The following is an 18,281-nucleotide window of genomic DNA, read 5'->3' as shown; positions in this document are numbered from 1 at the left end:
TATATTTTCGCAACTGTAAATAATTAGTAATAATAGTTTACCTAGCCATTGTGGTTGGTTTTGCAGAGTGTGGAAGTAATTGGTAATTATATTTACGCAAATGTAAATAATTAGTATTAAAAGTTTACCTAGCCATTGTGGTTGGTTTTACAGTGTGGTAATAATTAGTAATTATATTTACGCAACTGTAAATAATTAGTAATAATTGTTTACCTAGCCAATGTGGTTGGTTTTACAAAGTGTAGTAATTATTTACGCAACTGTAAATAATTATTAATAATTGTTTATGTAGCCAATGTGGTTGGTTTTACAGAGTGTGGTAATAATTAGTAAGTACACTATGCAACTATAAATAATTAGTAATAATTGTTTATCTAGCCAATGTGGTTGGTTTTACAGTGTGGTAATAATTAGTAATTATATTTTCGCAACTGTAAATAATTAGTAATAATAGTTTACCTAGCCATTGTGGTTGGTTTTGCAGAGTGTGGAAGTAATTGGTAATTATATTTACGCAAATGTAAATAATTAGTATTAAAAGTTTTCCTAGCCATTGTGGTTGGTTTTACAGTGTGGTAATAATTAGTAATTATATTTACGCAACTGTAAATAATTAGTAATAATTGTTTACCTAGCCAATGTGGTTGGTTTTACAGAGTGTAGTAATTATTTACGCAACTGTAAATAATTATTAATAATTGTTTATGTAGCCAATGTGGTTGGTTTTACAGAGTGTGGTAATAATTAGTAAGTATACTATGCAACTATAAATAATTAGTAATAATTGTTTATCTAGCCAATGTGGTTGGTTTTACAGTGTGGTAATAATTAGTAATTATATTTTCGCAACTGTAAATAATTAGTAATAGTTTACCTAGCCATTGTGGTTGGTTTTGCAGAGTGTGGAAGTAATTGGTAATTATATTTACGCAAATGTAAATAATTAGTATTAAAAGTTTACCTAGCCATTGTGGTTGGTTTTACAGTGTGGTAATAATTAGTAATTATATTTACGTAACTGTAAATAATTAGTAATAATTGTTTACCTAGCCAATGTGGTTGGTTTTACAGAGTGTAGTAATTATTTACGCAACTGTAAATAATTATTAATAATTGTTTATGTAGCCAATGTGGTTGGTTTTACAGAGTGTGGTAATAATTAGTAAGTATACTATGCAACTATAAATAATTAGTAATAATTGTTTATCTAGCCAATGTGGTTGGTTTTACAGTGTGGTAATAATTAGTAATTATATTTTCGCAACTGTAAATAATTAGTAATAATTGTTTACCTAGCCAATATTGAGTAATTAGTGCAATAACCAGGACATAGCATATAAATAATTATTTACTTATTTATTTCCTTTTTAATTAGTAACTGCTCATTGATTGACATATGGACATATAAGCTATGCATTTGCACATACTGTGGTGTTGCTCTGTGATTGGTCGACACCTCCACGACGTCTTCCCTTCGCGACCAATAAGTGCTGTGGCAAAAATGTGACACTTTTGCTAACGACAACTATGAGGCAATAAAGGCTTTTGCCTTAATAGCAGTAGGTATCTGCAATAAAGCATTGCTTGCAAATGTACAAAACATTTCTGGAAAACACTGTTTTAACAGCTTGATATCAGTTGCCAGTTGTAATTTGTAACCCTGATATTATACTATTTTTTGTAATGCGGCAGAGCATTCTGGGCTTGCTGTACCTCTGCCACGGGTCTACCCGGTACTGCACTACTTCCGGGACTAGCTAAGCGACTCACGGTTTTTGGGGGAGGACAATCACAACTCAAAGATGAGGCCAACTAACTTTTTTCATTCGAGCTCACTGCTATCCATGTGCCTAACACAGCAATCCTCTCAATGCCTGTCTTATTGCATTGTTGGGCGCCTCGTGCATGCAGTGACACCTTGGGTTACTTTTTCCGCATGTCATTGCATGTGAGTCCATTATTTGAGGCAATAAAGAATGGTTTGATTAAGAATCCCCTTCAAGGGATGTGTCGAGATTTGGTAAACCATAGCTCAAGTGCTACAAACAAAAAACGGTGGACCGACGCTGTTTCTGCAACAACCGATAAGTGGCACCACTTGGGCATACATTTTTGATGGGATCGAACTGCAGTTCCTTGTCAATTTATCGCTTCTCGGCCTTTTGGCTAAGATCAAAGTGTAGTATCTGTTCTTAACAGCTTAATATCTGTTACGGGTTCTAATTGTACCCATGATATTAAACTGATTTTTGTAGCGCGGCGGAGTGTTCGGGGCTTGCTCCAACTCCGCCACGGGTCGACCCGGTACTGCACTACTTCCGGGACCGGCCCAGCATCTCCCCCTTTTGGGGGGAGAAGGCACAATTGAAAAAAAACAGAAAAACTGCTTTGTTTTGTTCTAGAAATTTTTGGACTTTTTTTTTCCGACTTTTTTTTCCGACTTTTTTTTCCGACTTTTTTTTCCGACTTTTTTTTCCGACTTTTTTTTCCGACTTTTTTTTCCGACTTTTTTTTCCGACTTTTTTTTCCGACTTTTTTTTCCGACTTTTACTGTTATGTGGTTGGTTTTACAGAGTGTAGTAATTATTTACGCAACTGTAAATAATTATTAATAATTGTTTATGTAGCCAATGTGGTTGGTTTTACAGAGTGTGGTAATAATTAGTAAGTATACTATGCAACTATAAATAATTAGTAATAAAAGTTTACCTAGCCATTGTGGTTGGTTTTACAGTGTGGTAATAATTAGTAATTATATTTACGCAACTGTAAATAATTAGTAATAATAGTTTACCTAGCAATTGTGGTTGGTTTTACAGAGTGTGGTTATAATTAGTAATTATATTCACGCAACTGTCAAAAATTAGTAATAATTATTTACGCAACTGTAAATAATTATTAATAATTGTTTATGTAGCCAATGTGGTTGGTTTTACAGAGTGTGGTAATAATTAGTAAGTATACTATGCAACTATAAATAATTAGTAATAATTGTTTATCTAGCCAATGTGGTTGGTTTTACAGTGTGGTAATAATTAGTAATTATATTTTCGCAACTGTAAATAATTAGTAATAATAGTTTACCTAGCCATTGTGGTTGGTTTTGCAGAGTGTGGAAGTAATTGGTAATTATATTTACGCAAATGTAAATAATTAGTATTAAAAGTTTACCTAGCCATTGTGGTTGGTTTTACAGTGTGGTAATAATTAGTAATTATATTTACGCAACTGTAAATAATTAGTAATAATTGTTTACCTAGCCAATGTGGTTGGTTTTACAGAGTGTAGTAATTATTTACGCAACTGTAAATAATTATTAATAATTGTTTATGTAGCCAATGTGGTTGGTTTTACAGAGTGTGGTAATAATTAGTAAGTATACTATGCAACTATAAATAATTAGTAATAAAAGTTTACCTAGCCATTGTGGTTGGTTTTACAGTGTGGTAATAATTAGTAATTATATTTACGCAACTGTAAATAATTAGTAATAATAGTTTACCTAGCAATTGTGGTTGGTTTTACAGAGTGTGGTTATAATTAGTAATTATATTCACGCAACTGTCAATAATTAGTAATAATTATTTACGCAACTGTAAATAATTATTAATAATTGTTTATGTAGCCAATGTGGTTGGTTTTACAGAGTGTGGTAATAATTAGTAAGTATACTATGCAACTATAAATAATTAGTAATAATTGTTTATCTAGCCAATGTGGTTGGTTTTACAGTGTGGTAATAATTAGTAATTATATTTTCGCAACTGTAAATAATTAGTAATAATAGTTTACCTAGCCATTGTGGTTGGTTTTGCAGAGTGTGGAAGTAATTGGTAATTATATTTACGCAAATGTAAATAATTAGTATTAAAAGTTTACCTAGCCATTGTGGTTGGTTTTACAGTGTGGTAATAATTAGTAATTATATTTACGCAACTGTAAATAATTAGTAATAATTGTTTACCTAGCCAATGTGGTTGGTTTTACAGAGTGTAGTAATTATTTACGCAACTGTAAATAATTATTAATAATTGTTTATGTAGCCAATGTGGTTGGTTTTACAGAGTGTGGTAATAATTAGTAAGTATACTATGCAACTATAAATAATTAGTAATAAAAGTTTACCTAGCCATTGTGGTTGGTTTTACAGTGTGGTAATAATTAGTAATTATATTTACGCAACTGTAAATAATTAGTAATAATAGTTTACCTAGCAATTGTGGTTGGTTTTACAGAGTGTGGTTATAATTAGTAATTATATTCACGCAACTGTCAATAATTAGTAATAATTATTTACGCAACTGTAAATAATTATTAATAATTGTTTATGTAGCCAATGTGGTTGGTTTTACAGAGTGTGGTAATAATTAGTAAGTATACTATGCAACTATAAATAATTAGTAATAATTGTTTATCTAGCCAATGTGGTTGGTTTTACAGTGTGGTAATAATTAGTAATTATATTTTCGCAACTGTAAATAATTAGTAATAATAGTTTACCTAGCCATTGTGGTTGGTTTTACAGTGTGGAAGTAATTGGTAATTATATTTACGCAAATGTAAATAATTAGTATTAAAAGTTTACCTAGCCATTGTGGTTGGTTTTACAGTGTGGTAATAATTAGTAATTATATTTACGCAACTGTAAATAATTAGTAATAACAGTTTACCTAGCAATTGTGGTTGGTTTTACAGAGTGTGGTTATAATTAGTAATTATATTCACGCAACTGTCAATAATTAGTAATAATTGTTTACCTAGCCAATGTGGTTGGTTTTAAAGAGTGTAGTAATTATTTACGACTGTAAATAATTATTAATAATTGTTTATGTAGCCAATGTGGTTGGTTTTACAGAGTGTGGTAATAATTAGTAAGTACACTATGCAACTATAAATAATTAGTAATAATTGTTTATCTAGCCAATGTGGTTGGTTTTACAGTGTGGTAATAATTAGTAATTATATTTTCGCAACTGTAAATAATTAGTAATAATAGTTTACCTAGCCATTGTGGTTGGTTTTGCAGAGTGTGGAAGTAATTGGTAATTATATTTACGCAAATGTAAATAATTAGTATTAAAAGTTTACCTAGCCATTGTGGTTGGTTTTACAGTGTGGTAATAATTAGTAATTATATTTACGCAACTGTAAATAATTAGTAATAATTGTTTACCTAGCCAATGTGGTTGGTTTTACAAAGTGTAGTAATTATTTACGCAACTGTAAATAATTATTAATAATTGTTTATGTAGCCAATGTGGTTGGTTTTACAGAGTGTGGTAATAATTAGTAAGTACACTATGCAACTATAAATAATTAGTAATAATTGTTTATCTAGCGAATGTGGTTGGTTTTACAGTGTGGTAATAATTAGTAATTATATTTTCGCAACTGTAAATAATTAGTAATAATAGTTTACCTAGCCATTGTGGTTGGTTTTGCAGAGTGTGGAAGTAATTGGTAATTATATTTACGCAAATGTAAATAATTAGTATTAAAAGTTTACCTAGCCATTGTGGTTGGTTTTACAGTGTGGTAATAATTAGTAATTATATTTACGCAACTGTAAATAATTAGTAATAATTGTTTACCTAGCCAATGTGGTTGGTTTTACAGAGTGTAGTAATTATTTACGCAACTGTAAATAATTATTAATAATTGTTTATGTAGCCAATGTGGTTGGTTTTACAGAGTGTGGTAATAATTAGTAAGTATACTATGCAACTATAAATAATTAGTAATAAAAGTTTACCTAGCCATTGTGGTTGGTTTTACAGTGTGGTAATAATTAGTAATTATATTTACGCAACTGTAAATAATTAGTAATAATAGTTTACCTAGCAATTGTGGTTGGTTTTACAGAGTGTGGTTATAATTAGTAATTATATTCACGCAACTGTCAATAATTAGTAATAATTATTTACGCAACTGTAAATAATTATTAATAATTGTTTATGTAGCCAATGTGGTTGGTTTTACAGAGTGTGGTAATAATTAGTAAGTATACTATGCAACTATAAATAATTAGTAATAATTGTTTATCTAGCCAATGTGGTTGGTTTTACAGTGTGGTAATAATTAGTAATTATATTTTCGCAACTGTAAATAATTAGTAATAATAGTTTACCTAGCCATTGTGGTTGGTTTTGCAGAGTGTGGAAGTAATTGGTAATTATATTTACGCAAATGTAAATAATTAGTATTAAAAGTTTACCTAGCCATTGTGGTTGGTTTTACAGTGTGGTAATAATTAGTAATTATATTTACGCAACTGTAAATAATTAGTAATAATTGTTTACCTAGCCAATGTGGTTGGTTTTACAAAGTGTAGTAATTATTTACGCAACTGTAAATAATTATTAATAATTGTTTATGTAGCCAATGTGGTTGGTTTTACAGAGTGTGGTAATAATTAGTAAGTACACTATGCAACTATAAATAATTAGTAATAATTGTTTATCTAGCCAATGTGGTTGGTTTTACAGTGTGGTAATAATTAGTAATTATATTTTCGCAACTGTAAATAATTAGTAATAATAGTTTACCTAGCCATTGTGGTTGGTTTTGCAGAGTGTGGAAGTAATTGGTAATTATATTTACGCAAATGTAAATAATTAGTATTAAAAGTTTTCCTAGCCATTGTGGTTGGTTTTACAGTGTGGTAATAATTAGTAATTATATTTACGCAACTGTAAATAATTAGTAATAATTGTTTACCTAGCCAATGTGGTTGGTTTTACAGAGTGTAGTAATTATTTACGCAACTGTAAATAATTATTAATAATTGTTTATGTAGCCAATGTGGTTGGTTTTACAGAGTGTGGTAATAATTAGTAAGTATACTATGCAACTATAAATAATTAGTAATAATTGTTTATCTAGCCAATGTGGTTGGTTTTACAGTGTGGTAATAATTAGTAATTATATTTTCGCAACTGTAAATAATTAGTAATAGTTTACCTAGCCATTGTGGTTGGTTTTGCAGAGTGTGGAAGTAATTGGTAATTATATTTACGCAAATGTAAATAATTAGTATTAAAAGTTTACCTAGCCATTGTGGTTGGTTTTACAGTGTGGTAATAATTAGTAATTATATTTACGCAACTGTAAATAATTAGTAATAATTGTTTACCTAGCCAATGTGGTTGGTTTTACAGAGTGTAGTAATTATTTACGCAACTGTAAATAATTATTAATAATTGTTTATGTAGCCAATGTGGTTGGTTTTACAGAGTGTGGTAATAATTAGTAAGTATACTATGCAACTATAAATAATTAGTAATAAAAGTTTACCTAGCCATTGTGGTTGGTTTTACAGTGTGTTAATAATTAGTAATTATATTTACGCAACTGTAAATAATTAGTAATAATAGTTTACCTAGCAATTGTGGTTGGTTTTACAGAGTGTGGTTATAATTAGTAATTATATTCACGCAACTGTCAATAATTAGTAATAATTATTTACGCAACTGTAAATAATTATTAATAATTGTTTATGTAGCCAATGTGGTTGGTTTTACAGAGTGTGGTAATAATTAGTAAGTATACTATGCAACTATAAATAATTAGTAATAATTGTTTATCTAGCCAATGTGGTTGGTTTTACAGTGTGGTAATAATTAGTAATTATATTTTCGCAACTGTAAATAATTAGTAATAATAGTTTACCTAGCCATTGTGGTTGGTTTTACAGTGTGGAAGTAATTGGTAATTATATTTACGCAAATGTAAATAATTAGTATTAAAAGTTTACCTAGCCATTGTGGTTGGTTTTACAGTGTGGTAATAATTAGTAATTATATTTACGCAACTGTAAATAATTAGTAATAACAGTTTACCTAGCAATTGTGGTTGGTTTTACAGAGTGTGGTTATAATTAGTAATTATATTCACGCAACTGTCAATAATTAGTAATAATTGTTTACCTAGCCAATGTGGTTGGTTTTAAAGAGTGTAGTAATTATTTACGACTGTAAATAATTATTAATAATTGTTTATGTAGCCAATGTGGTTGGTTTTACAGAGTGTGGTAATAATTAGTAAGTACACTATGCAACTATAAATAATTAGTAATAATTGTTTATCTAGCCAATGTGGTTGGTTTTACAGTGTGGTAATAATTAGTAATTATATTTTCGCAACTGTAAATAATTAGTAATAATAGTTTACCTAGCCATTGTGGTTGGTTTTGCAGAGTGTGGAAGTAATTGGTAATTATATTTACGCAAATGTAAATAATTAGTATTAAAAGTTTACCTAGCCATTGTGGTTGGTTTTACAGTGTGGTAATAATTAGTAATTATATTTACGCAACTGTAAATAATTAGTAATAATTGTTTACCTAGCCAATGTGGTTGGTTTTACAAAGTGTAGTAATTATTTACGCAACTGTAAATAATTATTAATAATTGTTTATGTAGCCAATGTGGTTGGTTTTACAGAGTGTGGTAATAATTAGTAAGTACACTATGCAACTATAAATAATTAGTAATAATTGTTTATCTAGCCAATGTGGTTGGTTTTACAGTGTGGTAATAATTAGTAATTATATTTTCGCAACTGTAAATAATTAGTAATAATAGTTTACCTAGCCATTGTGGTTGGTTTTGCAGAGTGTGGAAGTAATTGGTAATTATATTTACGCAAATGTAAATAATTAGTATTAAAAGTTTTCCTAGCCATTGTGGTTGGTTTTACAGTGTGGTAATAATTAGTAATTATATTTACGCAACTGTAAATAATTAGTAATAATTGTTTACCTAGCCAATGTGGTTGGTTTTACAGAGTGTAGTAATTATTTACGCAACTGTAAATAATTATTAATAATTGTTTATGTAGCCAATGTGGTTGGTTTTACAGAGTGTGGTAATAATTAGTAAGTATACTATGCAACTATAAATAATTAGTAATAATTGTTTATCTAGCCAATGTGGTTGGTTTTACAGTGTGGTAATAATTAGTAATTATATTTTCGCAACTGTAAATAATTAGTAATAGTTTACCTAGCCATTGTGGTTGGTTTTGCAGAGTGTGGAAGTAATTGGTAATTATATTTACGCAAATGTAAATAATTAGTATTAAAAGTTTACCTAGCCATTGTGGTTGGTTTTACAGTGTGGTAATAATTAGTAATTATATTTACGTAACTGTAAATAATTAGTAATAATTGTTTACCTAGCCAATGTGGTTGGTTTTACAGAGTGTAGTAATTATTTACGCAACTGTAAATAATTATTAATAATTGTTTATGTAGCCAATGTGGTTGGTTTTACAGAGTGTGGTAATAATTAGTAAGTATACTATGCAACTATAAATAATTAGTAATAATTGTTTATCTAGCCAATGTGGTTGGTTTTACAGTGTGGTAATAATTAGTAATTATATTTTCGCAACTGTAAATAATTAGTAATAATTGTTTACCTAGCCAATATTGAGTAATTAGTGCAATAACCAGGACATAGCATATAAATAATTATTTACTTATTTATTTCCTTTTTAATTAGTAACTGCTCATTGATTGACATATGGACATATAAGCTATGCATTTGCACATACTGTGGTGTTGCTCTGTGATTGGTCGACACCTCCACGACGTCTTCCCTTCGCGACCAATAAGTGCTGTGGCAAAAATGTGACACTTTTGCTAACGACAACTATGAGGCAATAAAGGCTTTTGCCTTAATAGCAGTAGGTATCTGCAATAAAGCATTGCTTGCAAATGTACAAAACATTTCTGGAAAACACTGTTTTAACAGCTTGATATCAGTTGCCAGTTGTAATTTGTAACCCTGATATTATACTATTTTTTGTAATGCGGCAGAGCATTCTGGGCTTGCTGTACCTCTGCCACGGGTCTACCCGGTACTGCACTACTTCCGGGACTAGCTAAGCGACTCACGGTTTTTGGGGGAGGACAATCACAACTCAAAGATGAGGCCAACTAACTTTTTTCATTCGAGCTCACTGCTATCCATGTGCCTAACACAGCAATCCTCTCAATGCCTGTCTTATTGCATTGTTGGGCGCCTCGTGCATGCAGTGACACCTTGGGTTACTTTTTCCGCATGTCATTGCATGTGAGTCCATTATTTGAGGCAATAAAGAATGGTTTGATTAAGAATCCCCTTCAAGGGATGTGTCGAGATTTGGTAAACCATAGCTCAAGTGCTACAAACAAAAAACGGTGGACCGACGCTGTTTCTGCAACAACCGATAAGTGGCACCACTTGGGCATACATTTTTGATGGGATCGAACTGCAGTTCCTTGTCAATTTATCGCTTCTCGGCCTTTTGGCTAAGATCAAAGTGTAGTATCTGTTCTTAACAGCTTAATATCTGTTACGGGTTCTAATTGTACCCATGATATTAAACTGATTTTTGTAGCGCGGCGGAGTGTTCGGGGCTTGCTCCAACTCCGCCACGGGTCGACCCGGTACTGCACTACTTCCGGGACCGGCCCAGCATCTCCCCCTTTTGGGGGGAGAAGGCACAATTGAAAAAAAACAGAAAAACTGCTTTGTTTTGTTCTAGAAATTTTTGGACTTTTTTTTTCCGACTTTTTTTTCCGACTTTTTTTTCCGACTTTTTTTTCCGACTTTTTTTTCCGACTTTTTTTTCCGACTTTTTTTTCCGACTTTTACTGTTATGTGGTTGGTTTTACAGAGTGTAGTAATTATTTACGCAACTGTAAATAATTATTAATAATTGTTTATGTAGCCAATGTGGTTGGTTTTACAGAGTGTGGTAATAATTAGTAAGTATACTATGCAACTATAAATAATTAGTAATAAAAGTTTACCTAGCCATTGTGGTTGGTTTTACAGTGTGGTAATAATTAGTAATTATATTTACGCAACTGTAAATAATTAGTAATAATAGTTTACCTAGCAATTGTGGTTGGTTTTACAGAGTGTGGTTATAATTAGTAATTATATTCACGCAACTGTCAAAAATTAGTAATAATTATTTACGCAACTGTAAATAATTATTAATAATTGTTTATGTAGCCAATGTGGTTGGTTTTACAGAGTGTGGTAATAATTAGTAAGTATACTATGCAACTATAAATAATTAGTAATAATTGTTTATCTAGCCAATGTGGTTGGTTTTACAGTGTGGTAATAATTAGTAATTATATTTTCGCAACTGTAAATAATTAGTAATAATAGTTTACCTAGCCATTGTGGTTGGTTTTGCAGAGTGTGGAAGTAATTGGTAATTATATTTACGCAAATGTAAATAATTAGTATTAAAAGTTTACCTAGCCATTGTGGTTGGTTTTACAGTGTGGTAATAATTAGTAATTATATTTACGCAACTGTAAATAATTAGTAATAATTGTTTACCTAGCCAATGTGGTTGGTTTTACAGAGTGTAGTAATTATTTACGCAACTGTAAATAATTATTAATAATTGTTTATGTAGCCAATGTGGTTGGTTTTACAGAGTGTGGTAATAATTAGTAAGTATACTATGCAACTATAAATAATTAGTAATAAAAGTTTACCTAGCCATTGTGGTTGGTTTTACAGTGTGGTAATAATTAGTAATTATATTTACGCAACTGTAAATAATTAGTAATAATAGTTTACCTAGCAATTGTGGTTGGTTTTACAGAGTGTGGTTATAATTAGTAATTATATTCACGCAACTGTCAATAATTAGTAATAATTATTTACGCAACTGTAAATAATTATTAATAATTGTTTATGTAGCCAATGTGGTTGGTTTTACAGAGTGTGGTAATAATTAGTAAGTATACTATGCAACTATAAATAATTAGTAATAATTGTTTATCTAGCCAATGTGGTTGGTTTTACAGTGTGGTAATAATTAGTAATTATATTTTCGCAACTGTAAATAATTAGTAATAATAGTTTACCTAGCCATTGTGGTTGGTTTTACAGTGTGGAAGTAATTGGTAATTATATTTACGCAAATGTAAATAATTAGTATTAAAAGTTTACCTAGCCATTGTGGTTGGTTTTACAGTGTGGTAATAATTAGTAATTATATTTACGCAACTGTAAATAATTAGTAATAACAGTTTACCTAGCAATTGTGGTTGGTTTTACAGAGTGTGGTTATAATTAGTAATTATATTCACGCAACTGTCAATAATTAGTAATAATTGTTTACCTAGCCAATGTGGTTGGTTTTAAAGAGTGTAGTAATTATTTACGACTGTAAATAATTATTAATAATTGTTTATGTAGCCAATGTGGTTGGTTTTACAGAGTGTGGTAATAATTAGTAAGTACACTATGCAACTATAAATAATTAGTAATAATTGTTTATCTAGCCAATGTGGTTGGTTTTACAGTGTGGTAATAATTAGTAATTATATTTTCGCAACTGTAAATAATTAGTAATAATAGTTTACCTAGCCATTGTGGTTGGTTTTGCAGAGTGTGGAAGTAATTGGTAATTATATTTACGCAAATGTAAATAATTAGTATTAAAAGTTTACCTAGCCATTGTGGTTGGTTTTACAGTGTGGTAATAATTAGTAATTATATTTACGCAACTGTAAATAATTAGTAATAATTGTTTACCTAGCCAATGTGGTTGGTTTTACAAAGTGTAGTAATTATTTACGCAACTGTAAATAATTATTAATAATTGTTTATGTAGCCAATGTGGTTGGTTTTACAGAGTGTGGTAATAATTAGTAAGTACACTATGCAACTATAAATAATTAGTAATAATTGTTTATCTAGCCAATGTGGTTGGTTTTACAGTGTGGTAATAATTAGTAATTATATTTTCGCAACTGTAAATAATTAGTAATAATAGTTTACCTAGCCATTGTGGTTGGTTTTGCAGAGTGTGGAAGTAATTGGTAATTATATTTACGCAAATGTAAATAATTAGTATTAAAAGTTTTCCTAGCCATTGTGGTTGGTTTTACAGTGTGGTAATAATTAGTAATTATATTTACGCAACTGTAAATAATTAGTAATAATTGTTTACCTAGCCAATGTGGTTGGTTTTACAGAGTGTAGTAATTATTTACGCAACTGTAAATAATTATTAATAATTGTTTATGTAGCCAATGTGGTTGGTTTTACAGAGTGTGGTAATAATTAGTAAGTATACTATGCAACTATAAATAATTAGTAATAATTGTTTATCTAGCCAATGTGGTTGGTTTTACAGTGTGGTAATAATTAGTAATTATATTTTCGCAACTGTAAATAATTAGTAATAGTTTACCTAGCCATTGTGGTTGGTTTTGCAGAGTGTGGAAGTAATTGGTAATTATATTTACGCAAATGTAAATAATTAGTATTAAAAGTTTACCTAGCCATTGTGGTTGGTTTTACAGTGTGGTAATAATTAGTAATTATATTTACGTAACTGTAAATAATTAGTAATAATTGTTTACCTAGCCAATGTGGTTGGTTTTACAGAGTGTAGTAATTATTTACGCAACTGTAAATAATTATTAATAATTGTTTATGTAGCCAATGTGGTTGGTTTTACAGAGTGTGGTAATAATTAGTAAGTATACTATGCAACTATAAATAATTAGTAATAATTGTTTATCTAGCCAATGTGGTTGGTTTTACAGTGTGGTAATAATTAGTAATTATATTTTCGCAACTGTAAATAATTAGTAATAATTGTTTACCTAGCCAATATTGAGTAATTAGTGCAATAACCAGGACATAGCATATAAATAATTATTTACTTATTTATTTCCTTTTTAATTAGTAACTGCTCATTGATTGACATATGGACATATAAGCTATGCATTTGCACATACTGTGGTGTTGCTCTGTGATTGGTCGACACCTCCACGACGTCTTCCCTTCGCGACCAATAAGTGCTGTGGCAAAAATGTGACACTTTTGCTAACGACAACTATGAGGCAATAAAGGCTTTTGCCTTAATAGCAGTAGGTATCTGCAATAAAGCATTGCTTGCAAATGTACAAAACATTTCTGGAAAACACTGTTTTAACAGCTTGATATCAGTTGCCAGTTGTAATTTGTAACCCTGATATTATACTATTTTTTGTAATGCGGCAGAGCATTCTGGGCTTGCTGTACCTCTGCCACGGGTCTACCCGGTACTGCACTACTTCCGGGACTAGCTAAGCGACTCACGGTTTTTGGGGGAGGACAATCACAACTCAAAGATGAGGCCAACTAACTTTTTTCATTCGAGCTCACTGCTATCCATGTGCCTAACACAGCAATCCTCTCAATGCCTGTCTTATTGCATTGTTGGGCGCCTCGTGCATGCAGTGACACCTTGGGTTACTTTTTCCGCATGTCATTGCATGTGAGTCCATTATTTGAGGCAATAAAGAATGGTTTGATTAAGAATCCCCTTCAAGGGATGTGTCGAGATTTGGTAAACCATAGCTCAAGTGCTACAAACAAAAAACGGTGGACCGACGCTGTTTCTGCAACAACCGATAAGTGGCACCACTTGGGCATACATTTTTGATGGGATCGAACTGCAGTTCCTTGTCAATTTATCGCTTCTCGGCCTTTTGGCTAAGATCAAAGTGTAGTATCTGTTCTTAACAGCTTAATATCTGTTACGGGTTCTAATTGTACCCATGATATTAAACTGATTTTTGTAGCGCGGCGGAGTGTTCGGGGCTTGCTCCAACTCCGCCACGGGTCGACCCGGTACTGCACTACTTCCGGGACCGGCCCAGCATCTCCCCCTTTTGGGGGGAGAAGGCACAATTGAAAAAAAACAGAAAAACTGCTTTGTTTTGTTCTAGAAATTTTTGGACTTTTTTTTTCCGACTTTTTTTTCCGACTTTTTTTTCCGACTTTTTTTTCCGACTTTTTTTTCCGACTTTTTTTTCCGACTTTTTTTTCCGACTTTTTTTTCCGACTTTTTTTTCCGACTTTTTTTTCCGACTTTTACTGTTATGTGGTTGGTTTTACAGAGTGTAGTAATTATTTACGCAACTGTAAATAATTATTAATAATTGTTTATGTAGCCAATGTGGTTGGTTTTACAGAGTGTGGTAATAATTAGTAAGTATACTATGCAACTATAAATAATTAGTAATAAAAGTTTACCTAGCCATTGTGGTTGGTTTTACAGTGTGGTAATAATTAGTAATTATATTTACGCAACTGTAAATAATTAGTAATAATAGTTTACCTAGCAATTGTGGTTGGTTTTACAGAGTGTGGTTATAATTAGTAATTATATTCACGCAACTGTCAATAATTAGTAATAATTATTTACGCAACTGTAAATAATTATTAATAATTGTTTATGTAGCCAATGTGGTTGGTTTTACAGAGTGTGGTAATAATTAGTAAGTATACTATGCAACTATAAATAATTAGTAATAATTGTTTATCTAGCCAATGTGGTTGGTTTTACAGTGTGGTAATAATTAGTAATTATATTTTCGCAACTGTAAATAATTAGTAATAATAGTTTACCTAGCCATTGTGGTTGGTTTTACAGTGTGGAAGTAATTGGTAATTATATTTACGCAAATGTAAATAATTAGTATTAAAAGTTTACCTAGCCATTGTGGTTGGTTTTACAGTGTGGTAATAATTAGTAATTATATTTACGCAACTGTAAATAATTAGTAATAACAGTTTACCTAGCAATTGTGGTTGGTTTTACAGAGTGTGGTTATAATTAGTAATTATATTCACGCAACTGTCAATAATTAGTAATAATTGTTTACCTAGCCAATGTGGTTGGTTTTAAAGAGTGTAGTAATTATTTACGACTGTAAATAATTATTAATAATTGTTTATGTAGCCAATGTGGTTGGTTTTACAGAGTGTGGTAATAATTAGTAAGTACACTATGCAACTATAAATAATTAGTAATAATTGTTTATCTAGCCAATGTGGTTGGTTTTACAGTGTGGTAATAATTAGTAATTATATTTTCGCAACTGTAAATAATTAGTAATAATAGTTTACCTAGCCATTGTGGTTGGTTTTGCAGAGTGTGGAAGTAATTGGTAATTATATTTACGCAAATGTAAATAATTAGTATTAAAAGTTTACCTAGCCATTGTGGTTGGTTTTACAGTGTGGTAATAATTAGTAATTATATTTACGCAACTGTAAATAATTAGTAATAATTGTTTACCTAGCCAATGTGGTTGGTTTTACAAAGTGTAGTAATTATTTACGCAACTGTAAATAATTATTAATAATTGTTTATGTAGCCAATGTGGTTGGTTTTACAGAGTGTGGTAATAATTAGTAAGTACACTATGCAACTATAAATAATTAGTAATAATTGTTTATCTAGCCAATGTGGTTGGTTTTACAGTGTGGTAATAATTAGTAATTATATTTTCGCAACTGTAAATAATTAGTAATAATAGTTTACCTAGCCATTGTGGTTGGTTTTGCAGAGTGTGGAAGTAATTGGTAATTATATTTACGCAAATGTAAATAATTAGTATTAAAAGTTTTCCTAGCCATTGTGGTTGGTTTTACAGTGTGGTAATAATTAGTAATTATATTTACGCAACTGTAAATAATTAGTAATAATTGTTTACCTAGCCAATGTGGTTGGTTTTACAGAGTGTAGTAATTATTTACGCAACTGTAAATAATTATTAATAATTGTTTATGTAGCCAATGTGGTTGGTTTTACAGAGTGTGGTAATAATTAGTAAGTATACTATGCAACTATAAATAATTAGTAATAATTGTTTATCTAGCCAATGTGGTTGGTTTTACAGTGTGGTAATAATTAGTAATTATATTTTCGCAACTGTAAATAATTAGTAATAGTTTACCTAGCCATTGTGGTTGGTTTTGCAGAGTGTGGAAGTAATTGGTAATTATATTTACGCAAATGTAAATAATTAGTATTAAAAGTTTACCTAGCCATTGTGGTTGGTTTTACAGTGTGGTAATAATTAGTAATTATATTTACGTAACTGTAAATAATTAGTAATAATTGTTTACCTAGCCAATGTGGTTGGTTTTACAGAGTGTAGTAATTATTTACGCAACTGTAAATAATTATTAATAATTGTTTATGTAGCCAATGTGGTTGGTTTTACAGAGTGTGGTAATAATTAGTAAGTATACTATGCAACTATAAATAATTAGTAATAATTGTTTATCTAGCCAATGTGGTTGGTTTTACAGTGTGGTAATAATTAGTAATTATATTTTCGCAACTGTAAATAATTAGTAATAATTGTTTACCTAGCCAATATTGAGTAATTAGTGCAATAACCAGGACATAGCATATAAATAATTATTTACTTATTTATTTCCTTTTTAATTAGTAACTGCTCATTGATTGACATATGGACATATAAGCTATGCATTTGCACATACTGTGGTGTTGCTCTGTGATTGGTCGACACCTCCACGACGTCTTCCCTTCGCGACCAATAAGTGCTGTGGCAAAAATGTGACACTTTTGCTAACGACAACTATGAGGCAATAAAGGCTTTTGCCTTAATAGCAGTAGGTATCTGCAATAAAGCATTGCTTGCAAATGTACAAAACATTTCTGGAAAACACTGTTTTAACAGCTTGATATCAGTTGCCAGTTGTAATTTGTAACCCTGATATTATACTATTTTTTGTAATGCGGCAGAGCATTCTGGGCTTGCTGTACCTCTGCCACGGGTCTACCCGGTACTGCACTACTTCCGGGACTAGCTAAGCGACTCACGGTTTTTGGGGGAGGACAATCACAACTCAAAGATGAGGCCAACTAACTTTTTTCATTCGAGCTCACTGCTATCCATGTGCCTAACACAGCAATCCTCTCAATGCCTGTCTTATTGCATTGTTGGGCGCCTCGTGCATGCAGTGACACCTTGGGTTACTTTTTCCGCATGTCATTGCATGTGAGTCCATTATTTGAGGCAATAAAGAATGGTTTGATTAAGAATCCCCTTCAAGGGATGTGTCGAGATTTGGTAAACCATAGCTCAAGTGCTACAAACAAAAAACGGTGGACCGACGCTGTTTCTGCAACAACCGATAAGTGGCACCACTTGGGCATACATTTTTGATGGGATCGAACTGCAGTTCCTTGTCAATTTATCGCTTCTCGGCCTTTTGGCTAAGATCAAAGTGTAGTATCTGTTCTTAACAGCTTAATATCTGTTACGGGTTCTAATTGTACCCATGATATTAAACTGATTTTTGTAGCGCGGCGGAGTGTTCGGGGCTTGCTCCAACTCCGCCACGGGTCGACCCGGTACTGCACTACTTCCGGGACCGGCCCAGCATCTCCCCCTTTTGGGGGGAGAAGGCACAATTGAAAAAAAACAGAAAAACTGCTTTGTTTTG

At 31.1% G+C, this 18,281-nt stretch overlaps 4 non-coding genes and 4 pseudogenes across 4 annotated transcripts; all 8 read left to right on the top strand.

Moving 5' to 3' along the window:
* Window positions 1-1,596: 1,596 nt before the first annotated feature.
* On the top strand, window positions 1,597-1,767 carry LOC146171343 (U2 spliceosomal RNA; annotated as a pseudogene).
* Window positions 1,768-2,146: 379 nt separating this feature from the next.
* On the top strand, window positions 2,147-2,338 carry LOC146171342 (U2 spliceosomal RNA). Its single transcript, XR_014702964.1, has one exon. It is a non-coding gene; the product is annotated as a U2 spliceosomal RNA (small nuclear RNA).
* Window positions 2,339-9,724: 7,386 nt separating this feature from the next.
* Window positions 9,725-9,895, top strand: LOC146171341 (U2 spliceosomal RNA; annotated as a pseudogene).
* Window positions 9,896-10,274: 379 nt separating this feature from the next.
* On the top strand, window positions 10,275-10,466 carry LOC146171340 (U2 spliceosomal RNA). Its single transcript, XR_014702963.1, has one exon. It is a non-coding gene; the product is annotated as a U2 spliceosomal RNA (small nuclear RNA).
* A 3,471-nt stretch (window positions 10,467-13,937) lies between these two features.
* On the top strand, window positions 13,938-14,108 carry LOC146171339 (U2 spliceosomal RNA; annotated as a pseudogene).
* A 379-nt stretch (window positions 14,109-14,487) lies between these two features.
* LOC146171338 (U2 spliceosomal RNA) lies at window positions 14,488-14,679 on the top strand. The gene has a single exon (XR_014702962.1). It is a non-coding gene; the product is annotated as a U2 spliceosomal RNA (small nuclear RNA).
* Window positions 14,680-17,481: 2,802 nt separating this feature from the next.
* LOC146171337 (U2 spliceosomal RNA) lies at window positions 17,482-17,652 on the top strand (annotated as a pseudogene).
* Window positions 17,653-18,031: 379 nt separating this feature from the next.
* Window positions 18,032-18,223, top strand: LOC146171336 (U2 spliceosomal RNA). Its single transcript, XR_014702960.1, has one exon. It is a non-coding gene; the product is annotated as a U2 spliceosomal RNA (small nuclear RNA).
* The last annotated feature ends 58 nt before the right edge of the window (window positions 18,224-18,281 follow it).

The sequence above is a fragment of the Amblyomma maculatum genome, unplaced genomic scaffold, assembly GCF_055883805.1.
Source record: "Amblyomma maculatum isolate TAMU_Amacu unplaced genomic scaffold, ASM5588380v1 scaffold_23, whole genome shotgun sequence".
Lineage (NCBI taxonomy): Eukaryota > Metazoa > Arthropoda > Arachnida > Ixodida > Ixodidae > Amblyomma > Amblyomma maculatum.
The sequence above is the reverse complement of the archived record's forward strand: the minus strand, read 5'-3'. Positions and strand labels throughout refer to the sequence as shown.